We start from the raw sequence: 13,569 nt of genomic DNA on the forward strand, positions 1-13,569 counted from the left end.
CAACCCACCTCCCAAGGCTGATTTCGGCCCCGGGGACCCCATCCTCGGGGCATGGCCTTCTTTATTTATTTTCTTTTAACTTATTTTTTGGGAGAGGGGCCTCATGGCCCCCCTTCCCTGGGCCACTTTTGGCCCGGGAGACCCCATCCCCCGGGGTATGACCCTGTTTTTATTATTATTATTATTTATACACAAGGGTGGCGCATGGTCCCCCTTCCCTGGGCCACTATTGGCCCCAGGGACCCCATCCCCTGGGGCCTGGCCTCAACATTGGGGACCATGAGGGGAGCCTCAATGCCCCCGCAGTCCTAACCAGCTCCCCGCCTCCTGCAGTAGCCAGCATTGCTTTTGGACAAGGGGATCTGCTGACATGCACCTCCCCTTGACCAACAGCAATCTGTCGCGCTTGATGGAAGCAGTAGCAGTTTTCCTGCTCTCGCTTGCATGACGGAAATCAGTGTTTGCAATGACAGGGCAGGAGCACTGTTATTGCAAACTGCAATGCCCCAGAGGGGCACCCCGGGACATTGCGTGGCGGTCCTCAGGGCCATGGAGTGCTCCAGGGGGGGGGGGTGCTGCCCACTCCCAACAAGCATGCACGCAACGGATCACCACATTAGCATACTTAGTGCCCCAGGGAGGTAATGGTCACCCGGGTAGTGTGGGGAGAGGCAGGAGCCACCCCACACTAATTTTAATGTATTGATGCCCTACGGAGGTGGTGGCAACTGGGCTTAGGGGGCCCACAAAGCCTCCCCGCCCATATTTAAAGACAGCCCCAGGAGGGGGGGCCCGCGAGGCCCCCGCATATTATTTAAGAAAGCCCTGGGGAGGTGGCGGTCATTGGGATTTGGGGGGCCAACCAGGCCCTACCTACCCATAATTAAAGAAAGCCCTGGGAGGTGGCGTTTCTTAGGGCTGCAAGGCCCCCAAATATATTTGGCACATTGGCCCCGGGACCTGGCCCACCCGGGGCTTTCTTTAATTATGGGCAGGGTGCTTTGTTTTTTTTTTGGTTTTCGGCCGGATTCGCGCACCTAGCACGGATCCAGAAAACAATATTTTAAAAAATGGTTTTTCAGCCCCTGGGGGTCCCTCTGGGAACCCCTGAGCAGGCCTAAGGGGTCCCTGCCCCCTTTTTCTGTTTTTTGTCCTTTTTTCTTGTGACTCGGTTCAACCGAGCCACAAGATAGCTGCCAACACTGTTTGGTTTAGAGTGTTGGCAGCCAATCAGAATCAAGCCTGTGCTCGTTAGGGATCGCGGATCCACTGCAGTCACCAGATATATAATCTTTTAAAATATGAATATTTCTACTACTGAACGGATTTACACCATTGAAAAAAAAGAACGCTTTCTGAACCAAGAGCTACCTTTTTTTCCAAATTTGGTGCAATTCCGTTCAGACTGTAGCCTGTTCCAAAATTTCCTATGGAAATTAACATGGAGAAAGTACGTTTTGGGACCTCCCTTTTTTCTCAGCCTCCACTTGATAAATCACCGGAGCAGCATCAAAGATGCTGGCAAATCAAAAAACTATTTTCCTATGGAAACTAGGTTCTCACTATAACTACCTAGTAGGTCAGTAGGTAATATATATATATATATATATTCACTGAAAAAACCATAGGTTATACACCATATATAGTTAGGAATTAGCATTTAAAAAACCTTATTTTACTCACACAAAACCAATGAAATTCCATATATAGTTAGTTGTACTAACTATATATCACGCACCCGCAATCCACTGCTGATGATGTCACATATTACATCATTCATGACATGGTCAGTGACATCACTGACGACATCACTGATGACATCTCAAATGACATCACTGATGACATCACTGATGACATCTCAAATGACATCACTGATGACATCACTGATGAAATCATTCATGTGATAATACGATGAACCTCTTCAGACTGTAATATAACCTTAGATACACTCAGTGTAAACACAGACTCACAGATTGTCACTCATCCATGAAGTTACACACACACCTAGACAGTCATGCAAACAATCAATCACACCTCCGTTTCCTTAACTATACAGTTAAACACACCTTACTTATTCAAACATATACTAAAACATATTTACTCACTTATACAATCCTGGATACAAGTTCACAATGATCCATACAGCCACTCACACATTCACTGGCTCTTATGCACAGTTATTTATATATGTCAACTCTCACATGTACTGTATTTTACATATGTACTTAATTTGACATGTAGCACTGAGATATCTATTCACTCACCAATACAGTCATGCACACAGTCAACCGCCCATACAGCTATTTCCAACATGCACTTTTGAATCCATACATCTATGCACAGAGTCATACACTTCCCAGCCACCCACACACACACTCAGTCTCCCATACAAATGCTTGTGCAACCAATCAATAACCTATATAGTTACTCATATAGCTACTGATCAACACATGCAGCAGTTTACAGAACAACAGACATAATGATGCACAAATTAAGACAGTTTAGTCACTAACCCATGCACTCAGTGAGACACATTTAATCACTCACTCATACATTCAGTCATGCACCTACTAAATCCTTCGTCCAGACACTTATACATCGACTCATTCATAAATATGTAAGACATATTTTAACTTTACAGAAAAATACAGTCACTGGATGTTGTCATCAGTGATGTCATCAGTGATGTCATTTGAGATGTCATCAGTGATGTCATCAGTGATGTCATTTGAGATGTCATCAGTGATGTCATCAGTGATGTCACTGACCATGTCATGAATGATGTAATATGTGACATCATCAGCAGTGGATTGCGGGTGCGTGATATATAGTTAGTACAACTAACTATATATGGAATTTCATTGGTTTTGTGTGAGTAAAATAAGGTTTTTTAAATGCTAATTCCTAACTATATATGGTGTATAACCTATGGTTTTTTCAGTGAATTTCATTGGTTTTTTAATAGCTAATATCAAAACCTTTACAATGTATTATTCTTTAAAAAGAAAAATATTTTTTACATGTTTTTTATACAATTTATTTTTTATTTTTTTTTGTTTCGCTCCCAGTACGCGTACCGGTTAGCTTCCCGTTAGCTCAATCCGGAGGCGCGACCCGGTACGCGAACTGGTAAACGTTCCTTTTGCGCACCTCTCGCGTTACAAAACAACATCGCGACGCTTCGCGTCAGCATGACGTTTCGCGTTCTCGCGTAATACGTCATATTACGTGCTACGTTCGCGTACCCGGAAGCGTAGCGGTACGCGAACCGGAAGCGATCCGCGGCGCGGCGCCGACCGCGTAACGTAAACATAGCAGGTCATGTGACTCGGTAATAACACTTTTCATTGGTTCATTTCACTTTTGGTTTCCTAATGATGTAATACAAGGTCATGTGATCTAAAATGGACACTTTTCATTGGTTTAGAACTTTTGTTTTTCCCAAATGATGAAAACCCCTCCTTCTTTCATCACTCTGACTTTCATCTTGGTGAGAGAAAGACCCTTTATTGATACTTTGTGATGGCTTCATTAGTAGCTTCAGCTGGTGCTAGCCCACCACCTCCACCAAATCCAAGAAAGAGAGGACCACCTGCAGAAGTAATTTTGCAAGAAGAGGAAGAACAGGAAGAGGAGGAAGAGGAGGAACAGCATGAGTTTCTGCCAGAGGAGCCCAGGAGGTACAACAGAAAGGAGAATTATATCTGGCAATTCTACAGAATTCCTGAGGGGCAAAAGAAAGTCAATGCACGTTACGTGTTTTGCCGCATATGCGGTGATAGATTGTCTAGGGGCACTGATAAAAAATACAGTTATGGCAATCATACTATGCATCGGCATATGAGTAGGTGGCACCCAAATAATTATAGTGCTGCCCAGCTACGTGACGAACAACAAAATCCCCTCCCAATGGCAAGAAGATCGGTGGTTCCAGAGGTGTCGGGACCAGAGGCGAGGGAGACGATTGCAAACATCCAAATGTTGTTTGGGCACGTAAAGCAAGTGTGCGTGGAATGTGGCACTTTCATCTGCTACAGAGAAAGTAGCATCACTTTGATTTTGCGAGCAATTCAAAATCATATTAATGTTTGTACGAGACGCACCAAAAAATAAATTCTTTTTTTTTTTTTTTGCTCCTGTTGAGCCCTTTATAATGGATCGTTTTTGTTTCCCCCCCCCCCAAAAAAACCAAAAATTTTTTAAAAACGTTCAGAAAATACAAAAAAAGTAAAAAAATGTTCAAAAAATACAAAAAAAAATATAAAACAACAAAAACATAAAAAAAAAGTTCTTTTCAGAACTAACTCCCCATTATAAAAAAATTGGTAGAATATTTGGAACTCTGCCAACCTCTATTTCTCTTAGTTCGCTCCCGGAGCGCTACCCGGTACGCGTACCGGAAGCTAACCAAAAAAAATATTTTTTTAAAAAAAGAACAGTAAGTATAAGGTAAGCAAACAGACAGTTATGTTAAAAGAAAGACAGCTCTAGGGAGTAAACTAAGGATACTGTTACCTACAATCCACTGCTGATGATGTCACATATTACATCATTCATGACATGGTCAGTAACATCAACAGCAGTGGATTGTGGGTAACAGTATCCTTAGTTTACTCCCTATAGCTGTCTTTCTTTTAACATAACTGTCTATTTCCTTCCCTTATAGTTACTGTTCTTTTTTAAAAAACATTTTTTTGATCAGTCATAAACAGTGACATTAATAGAAACAGAGAGAGTGAACAAGAGTGAAGAACTATGGTCCTCCTCAGCCACCCTCAGAAAACCAAGGGGGTCAAGATACATCTACCGTGCCCCCTTCTACCTATTCTGAACATTATTTGCCCTCCATCTTGTATCTTGATTCGACCGAAACACAAAATGGTGGACTGCCATAACGCTGCTGGTTTGCGAACCGGGCAACTTCCCGGGAAGCGGTCCAAAAAAAAAAAAGTTGGGAAAGTAATTCACAGACACTAAGAGTAATAGAGATGGAGTGAGTGAACAAGACTGAGGAACTATGAGAACAGAGGGACTGAGAAAAAGAGTGGAAGGAGTTGAGTAAATAGGTAATAGAGAAAGGAATGAGGAAAGTAGCAAAGGCAGGAAACTGAGGATTAAAGAAGTGAAGCAGTGGATCTAATAGTAGGTGAATGTGATAGAAATGTAACGAAAAGAGTACAACTATTTACCTTGTAATTGCCGTTAAATTAATCACATTTTATTTCTATACTTTCAATCTGTGAAAGAGAGAACCAACATTTGAAAAAAATTTAAATATGTATTTAAAAATTACAAAAGACAAGGGAAAATATTGAAGGACAAATAGTTTTTCAACAACTTTGACACTGACAGAAGCTTCTGCTTCTCCAGGTCCTCTACACAATCCTAAAGATATACATTTTAAACTAACAGTATCTTGATGCAGATGAAGTGAGGCCTATCTTAAAACATGGTGCATCTTTTGCATTGCTCTTGTTTCAGAAAAGTGTCGCTTCAGTATGCCAATAACATGTCTCCTATCCAGAGATTTGTTTGAGGTGAAGCCTACTCAGAGTTCAAGATGAGATTTACACTTGTTGAAGTGTACAGAGGAGATAATATCTGTGAAAGTCTACTAATGAAGTGAGTCATGTCCACTGCACTCTTCAACAAAGTAGAAACCTCCTATGTTTCCCTGGACAGACCTAAACTTGATCTGCACAATGTGATTCGTAATGATAGGAAACACAGGTGATGTAATTGAAATATGTGCAATTTATTTTGCTCATTTCACAATCAAATCACTTGTGTTTCCTTTGCTTAGGTATCTCATTGTGCAGATGTAGTCCAGCATATGAAAGAATACGTAGAAGTGCAGCACTGCATACAATAAATTTAACACTTACAGAAAACTCACCTTCTCCATGCCTCCTACACAGTTCTACATATACATCATAAATGCAAACAGTACAGAATTAATTATACATGTTAAATGGTTTATTTTTGCTGTTCTCAGAATGTATCAAAATTCACTAAAAACAGTGACTTGAAGGTATTCATCATGTAACAGCGGGGAAAAAAAAACACAATCAAAATGATTGTGTTTAAAAAACCCATACAACATCAGAAATTAAAATTCAGAACTCCTTAAAGTTAACTTACTTTCCATGACGTCCAAGGATGTCCTATGAACAGCTTACACTCTTTTGTGCTGTTATTACTTTCAGCCCGCCACTTTCTGAAAGAAAACCTCCATCGTTTTTAAAAACACGTTACATGCAATAAATGACTTCTTGCTCTCTACCACTATTTTCCACAAGGCCAAATCTAGTCAGAGATATTTATAACTCTTGGATTTCTTGTAAGCCAATCCCATCATTTGGCATTTCCGCAACTTTCAGAATTAAAATGTTGAAGATCATTTTCACAATCCTGGAATAGTAATATCTTCCCCTTCTTGCTCAGTCATGTTCTACATTTCCTATGACACTGATACTGCTTAATATGAAGCAGACTTACACTACCTCTATGAGTACTACAATTATTTAATTCTCTACATCACTTTTAATCACAAAGCAATGTAAAACAGTAGACAGCATTGCAGACTTACATTCCCTCTACTCCATGTTTTGATTGGCTGCTTCAATTAGCTTATGAAAAGAAACAGTTTTTCTGAACTCATTTAAAGTGCACATACATCTCCATGATGTCCAATCCTATGATTAGAAGTTATGTCTCTGAACTACACTTATCCTCAAGGCCAAATTGTGTAGGAGCCATTAGAACTTCTTGAAATTCCACAGATCATATCCCGAGATTATTTTCCTAAAATTTTGGTTTTAAAAACACCAGGTAAGAGTTTTTAAGGTCATACGGCAATTTTTTTTTGAAAATTAAAACAGAATCATTGCAGAATGACCAGCCATTTCTAGACTTTAAATAAGCTGTGTAATGTCCTGATGATATTGAAGGGCCGTCATGATATATAATTGCTGTAGTTACAAAAGTCCTTCCTGATATTGACAACTGCGAAGCTACAAATTTTTTTATTAAAGTTGTCAATTTTGTTCCATCAGGCCTACATCGTTGGAACATTAAAATGACGTACTGGCCATATGTTCGTATAAATAATGTGGACATCATTTCAGATTTACATTGGCTACACTCCATGTTGTGATTAGCAGCTTTTACTAGCTTATTAAAGGAGACTGATTTACTGTCTGGCAAAGTTAAATATATAAATCTTTCTGAGTCTACACTAGTAGTACTTGATACCATACAGTTCTCGCAGTCATGCTGCCATTGATAAGAAAGCCCAAACAGCTGATCTACATCTACACCTTCAGCATGTAATACATCAAGCATATACATTAAAAACTCCTGACAATCTTGCTGAATATTTTGAGAGAATTGTGTTTGGCCTGAACATCTATCTAACAGATTTCTAATTTCAGACACACTTTCTATGTTTCTTCTATCAGTGGTACATTTCTCTAACACAGAATTTAACAAACTGCAAAATCTTTGATCAGAATTGACCACAATCTCTTCTTTTACATTTTTTAGAGAAAACAAAACATTAATTACTACATTAGCATAGCAGTTGACACCAGAACTGTTTTCAAACTGAAAACCAACAACATCTTCAACAGAATCCTCTTTGTTTCTGCTTGTAATTTTAGGTTCATTCACTTTTTGTCTTTTTGCTACAACCTCCCCAGTATTGTTCTCATTTCTTCGTTTCCGGCCTACCAGACGTTTCTCAAACAAAGGAAACTGAGGCAAATGTGGCGCATACTCTCTTCTTAACCTATTGTATTCCTTAACACAATCTAGATCTGCACAAATGTTTCTGACATCACACTCAATCAAGTACAATCCCGATAAAGTTCTAACTCGTGACAATGCCACATATGCCATACCCTCCTTGAACACAGAACTGCCAATATTCACCAATGCAGTGTCTACACTTAAACCTTGCGATTTATGAATTGTCACCGCATATGCCAAGCAAACAGGGAACTGCTTACGGCGAACATATAAGTCTTTTACAAGCAAAAATCTAGCAGAACAACGAGCAATTAGCTGTACTTCCTCAATGCCATCAAATTTAATTTTTAAAAATTCAATTCCATCTCTATTTCTGTATTTCACAAAATCAACAACATTACCCATTGATCCATTTACCAGACCTCTTTCAACATGTAAATTCCTTCTTAAAATTATACGGCAGTTCAAGCACACATTCAGAGTCTTTTCAAAACCTGCAGTTTTAGATATACTCTTCTCTAATGAATCCAATTTTGTTTTCAGATTCTCAGACAAAATAATTGTTGATCCCATATGCTCTACTCTATCAATAGCTTCCACTTTCACAATCTCTTGCTTTTCTAAATGCAACATTTTGTTGTTAAATTTGGCACATTCTGCAAGAGTTGGCATCAAACATATTCCAGATTTCTTATCAGTAATTTTCTGAAAAATATTCTCAGGCACAACATCTTGTTCTGGATATAAATTTGACAGTAATCGTGCATGTAAAGCTTCTTTCCCATGCTCGGTCACTTTTCCAATTCTAACATCTTGTAGAATAGTCTTGTAAACTTCATCCTTTGCCTGACGCATATTTTCATGCAGTTCAGCATAATTGAAGTTTAACCATATATTGACGTTGCCAATGCTGCCTAGGCACTTCCTGGTATCTTCATGCGTGAGCATTTTGAACACAGGTTGCCCTTTCACTGGTGTCAGCTGCAGAAGATCTCCGAAAACAATGATGTGTTTGCCACCAAATAACACATCATACTCTGTTTTGAGAACTTCTTGCATCCTCAAATGCACAAAGGCAAGCATGACATTGGAAACCATGCTTACTTCGTCAATGATAAGAAGTTTCATTTTCCTCAAGATTCTTGAAACTTCAAAACAAGCATCTCCAGATAGCTTGTGATATTCTAATTTGTTGTCATGCTCCACTGGCAGCATCAGTAAACGATGTAAAGTAATCCCTTTAATATTATGTGCTGCCAGTCCAGTTGGAGCAGTGACAACACAAGACAGCGATGACTCTGTCCTTTCCTGCAAATAGCATGAAATTGCTTTAATGAGGAAACTTTTTCCAGTTCCCGCTTCTCCACTCACGTACAGTCGGACAGGCTTCAACGACGTACATGAGCACTCTTTCTTATCATGACTTAATCCATGATCAATTTGCATGGTAACTTCGTCATATATTTTCCTCTGCTCAACGTTGAGTTGCCTTTCCAACTCTTCTAAGTTAACCGCATCCTCTTGAGCATGTGCCATGGCTCTTTCCACCTCATTCATAGCAGTGGCAGCTTCATTTTCAATAAGAGGTCCTCCTAGTGGATCCTGACTCAATGAAGCAGAACTCTGACTGTCCTGAGAACTGTCTCTGGCAATCTCGGCTGCAATCGTTGCTTCCTGCTCAATTTCCGCATTCAACATTTCTACATATTTGGGAAAAGCAGGACATTCTATGGTCTCCTTGGCGGCATTGAAAGAGTCTTCATAACAGAGGAAATCTCCAAGCAGTTCCTCTTCTGCACGCCAAGGCTTGAAAAGTTGCAAAAGTGCTAAATAGAAAAACTCCTTTTTTTCAGGAGATTCGCCACTCAATTTTCGATGGTTTATCAAGTGGCATTTTCTTTGCTTGACCAGACATCCCTCACTTCCTATTACAGCATACACTCCTTTCTCAGTATCTTCTTTGATGTTCCTCTTGAACATGTAATTTTGCAGAACCTCATACAGACAAACATTCTCTAGGTGACTGCTTCGATTTGGATAATATGTATCCAACATGTTTGTCTTCAAAATGTCGGTACTGTTTGGCTCCTTTTCCGCCAAATACTCAATTTCCCGCACAGGTTTGAGAACTCGATTACGCGTTGCAGCAAGACCAAGACTCGCCCAAACGATACTCCTGGACTTGGCATAGAGACTTGCTGAAGACAACCGGTCAGAACATTCGTACGCTCCGATTTCTCGATGCGACAACATCTTCAGACTGAAACTGTACAACTTCTTGCTGAGGCTCTTTTCATGGGAAATGTCCTCCCACATATCCTTCAATTCTGTCTTCTCTTTTTTGGTGATGTAAGACGTCACATACCGAGCCACAGCCATACAGTTATCAGCCACAAACTGTATATCCATGTTAGCATTCCACATGGACAAAATCACCGGGTTGTAGTCGTTGATGTACTTGGACTCTTCGTTCCTCTTCAAATTGTAAGTGTTTTTAGGTGATTTCTTCATCACATTATGTCGCAGCGAAGACATCAAACTGTTTACTCTTCCTTTAGAAATCACCGGTCGTGGAAAGCCGAAACGACATTTGGTGTAGAACTTGTCTTTCTTTCGGAATTTACGACGGCAGTACTTTCCACATCGATGGCTTTGGAAACGCAGAACTTTTTCTCTTAGGCTTTTCTTCTCCTTTGCGTTTGGAACAGCACACGTAGAATACTGTTGGATGAAACTCATCACTGAGTCTTCTGGATCCGTTCCAAATTTAGGTGCATCCTTGATCCACAGCAACATATGTATATGAGGAGCACCTCTTGCTTGGTACTCCTTTCTCCAGAAGAAATCCAACACCTCTCCAAGAGGTGGATTCTTCTTATTCATGATGAAAGACATCATAGCTTCAAATCTATGATTGAAGTACCTACATACATTGACTGGATCCAAAGAGCACAGTTCTCCGGGTGTCTTGAATTCGATGTTTTCTACGTTAGCATTTGCCTCTCGTAGAAATTCAAGTAAGTCTTCCCAGCCATACTCGGCACAGCTCAGAGTGAGGAACCATGTGGGAGTACCTAAGTATCTCAGCATACATTTTAAATCACCATGACGACGGTACCAGTACTCATTAGTACCACGCTGACACGCCATGAGATTAATCAGGTGAGAATCCAAAATACTATCTTGGACATTCACTTTATCCATAAAATCACTTGCCGAGATGTTTTGCATGTGTATACCACTTTTCAAGATGTGGTTCACTGCATATGACAGTCCAGACAGATCGCTTTCAAACAGGAGATGAAACAAATAAGGAATGCATTGTCGAAACCTAGCATCTCCTGCATACAATCGCAAAGTCCGGTATTCAGAAGCAGGAATTTGATGAGGTCGCTCATCATATCTTCCTCCCTGACCTGTTGGAAAAAGCTGTGGGAAACACCGAGCTTCCAAACTTTCCTCCCAAACACTAATGGGACTCCCTTTGGCTTGTTTCATTTGAAACAACTCAATAGCATTCCCCATGACTTCCTTTGAATGCAAAGGATGAACACTATAATGTTCATATATTTCCTCACTAGTAGAGGGTTCTACTTTCTCAATTTGACCAGCACACAAATCGCTATCCTCTTCCTCACTTACTTCCTCTTCTGCAACATATACATTCTTATAGTATTTATTATTTTTTTTCAAATACAATGTTGCCTTTTTAACTTTCCTAACATCTACTAAATCTTGCCATATTTTCTTATTCTTTGTCGGAACCCCATTAACTAAGATAACCAGAGGTTCCTCTTCCACTTTTTCTACTCCAATTGTGTTAATGTTTTTCTTGAAATCTAGAGGCAAATAAACAACTCTTCCCTTTAATCCTCTCTGTAAATCTGATGGAGGCAATTTCCCTGTCTTTGGCTCCATTCTTACAATAGCCTGAAAGGGATGGATACTTTGAATCAAAATAGATTCATAAGTATTTAAGTCCTTCAATTCAGAAGGAATCTCAACCAATTCCAGATTATTATGAACTGCTCTAGCAGGCATCTGGTTTTGTTTTAATTTGTTACAACAATAAGTACACACACGTTGATCCAATCCCAAATCAAAACAATTTTCTACCATCAAGTATGTTGCAAAATCCTTCCATTCACTATTATTTTCCCTTTCACTTTTTGCATATAAATCCACTAACTTAGTCTGATTCTTATAATAAGTGCGTCTACAACACACACAAGTGAAATTAGGCCTCTCACTTGATTTCATGTCAAACGTCGCAATTTCCCTCTGGAAATTATCTGTACTGGAAACCTGTACACTATCTTCCAAATGACCCTCTACTTCTTGCTCAATTTCAACATTCTCCTCTTTACTTCCAAAGTAACAAAACTCAATTTCTTCACATATATTCTTCACATCTATTTCAGAACCATGCAAAAGAGCAGCGCATAATTGTTTCAGCATAATTGCTGGACTCTTAGCATAATACAACAGTCTAACTAACTTCCTCACTTTGTTATGATGCACTGCTAGCATCCTGAAATGATGAAAAACACTCTGGCATACTCTCCTGGAAAGACAAGCCAGTGAATGACCATGCAAACCTGTCACTTCTCTCACTCTGCAAGGATCTAATTCTTGCAACAACCTTATTTTCTGCTTCAAACTTTTCTTGTTAAATGTCCGTACAAAATCACAAAGCAAATTGATGGAATCCTGTCGCACACTGCAAATACTACTACACTTCCAGGTGTACACAGGACCCTTAGCACGTCTTCCTAAAACCTCATTACCTAACAACTCTTCTGCCTCTGTTGTCACAAGTTTTTCTTTTTCAACTGGACAACCATCTTTCACTTCATAAGCACGACCACTGATGTCAACTGCATGCACCAAATCATTATCCTGGAAATAACTCTCTTCATTAAAAAATGCCTCACAGCTTGAACTATGTATCCATTCTCCAGAAAAAACTTCACAAAAATTACTACGATTAACTATTCTCTTCCATCTACTATTTCTTTTGAAATCAAAAATTGCCTTGTTTAGCTTCCTAATTCTATTGATTATCAAAATAAATAACTTACGTTTAATTTCAAAAGCCTGATCAATAACTTTCTCAACTTTTTATTTTTCTCCTATAAAAAACTAATTTCTGTTGACCTTTCTTAATATTTTTTAACAAATTGCCAATTATCCTGTTACGGAACATTCGTTTACGAATCTCCGTAAACTGTTGTTTCCTTCTACTATCATGCACAGATTTATCTCTTGCTCTAGCAGTAACATTTTCATTTGTCCTTTTCTTTCCATTTGATTTACTTGTCATGTTATGGATTGAAACATTTTCTGTACTAATATTTTTTTTATTAGAAATATTTCTTATGAAATATTTAGAGCTCTTACCCGGTGCTTTCTTCATGGCTTGAGAAATCTTTTTGTTAGAGGACTGCTGCATTTTTTTTTTCTCCTGCTGTCTTTGACGTTTTGCAGCCTTCATCTCTCTTATTTTTGTAGGCATAGTTGAATCTGAGGAAAAATATAATAAAAATGTTATTAAACATTATTATCAAACAGTAAATCAGTAATAGTGATCAAAAACATAACACACTACTTGACATTTTAAATAGAAGATTTTTTAGTCCTTGCAAATTTACAATACAGAAATAGCAGAAAAGAAATGAGATTTATATTTATGTTACCTATGCTATTTTATATGTGAATCTGATCTAATTTTATGAGCATATTTTAATATTTTATTGAAGACACTACACATAACCTGTTTTTGAAGGTGTCTTTATTTTTAAATTAAACGGTTTACCTTTT

The sequence above is a fragment of the Lissotriton helveticus genome, chromosome 6 (genome assembly GCF_964261635.1).
Source record: "Lissotriton helveticus chromosome 6, aLisHel1.1, whole genome shotgun sequence".
Taxonomy (NCBI): domain Eukaryota; kingdom Metazoa; phylum Chordata; class Amphibia; order Caudata; family Salamandridae; genus Lissotriton; species Lissotriton helveticus.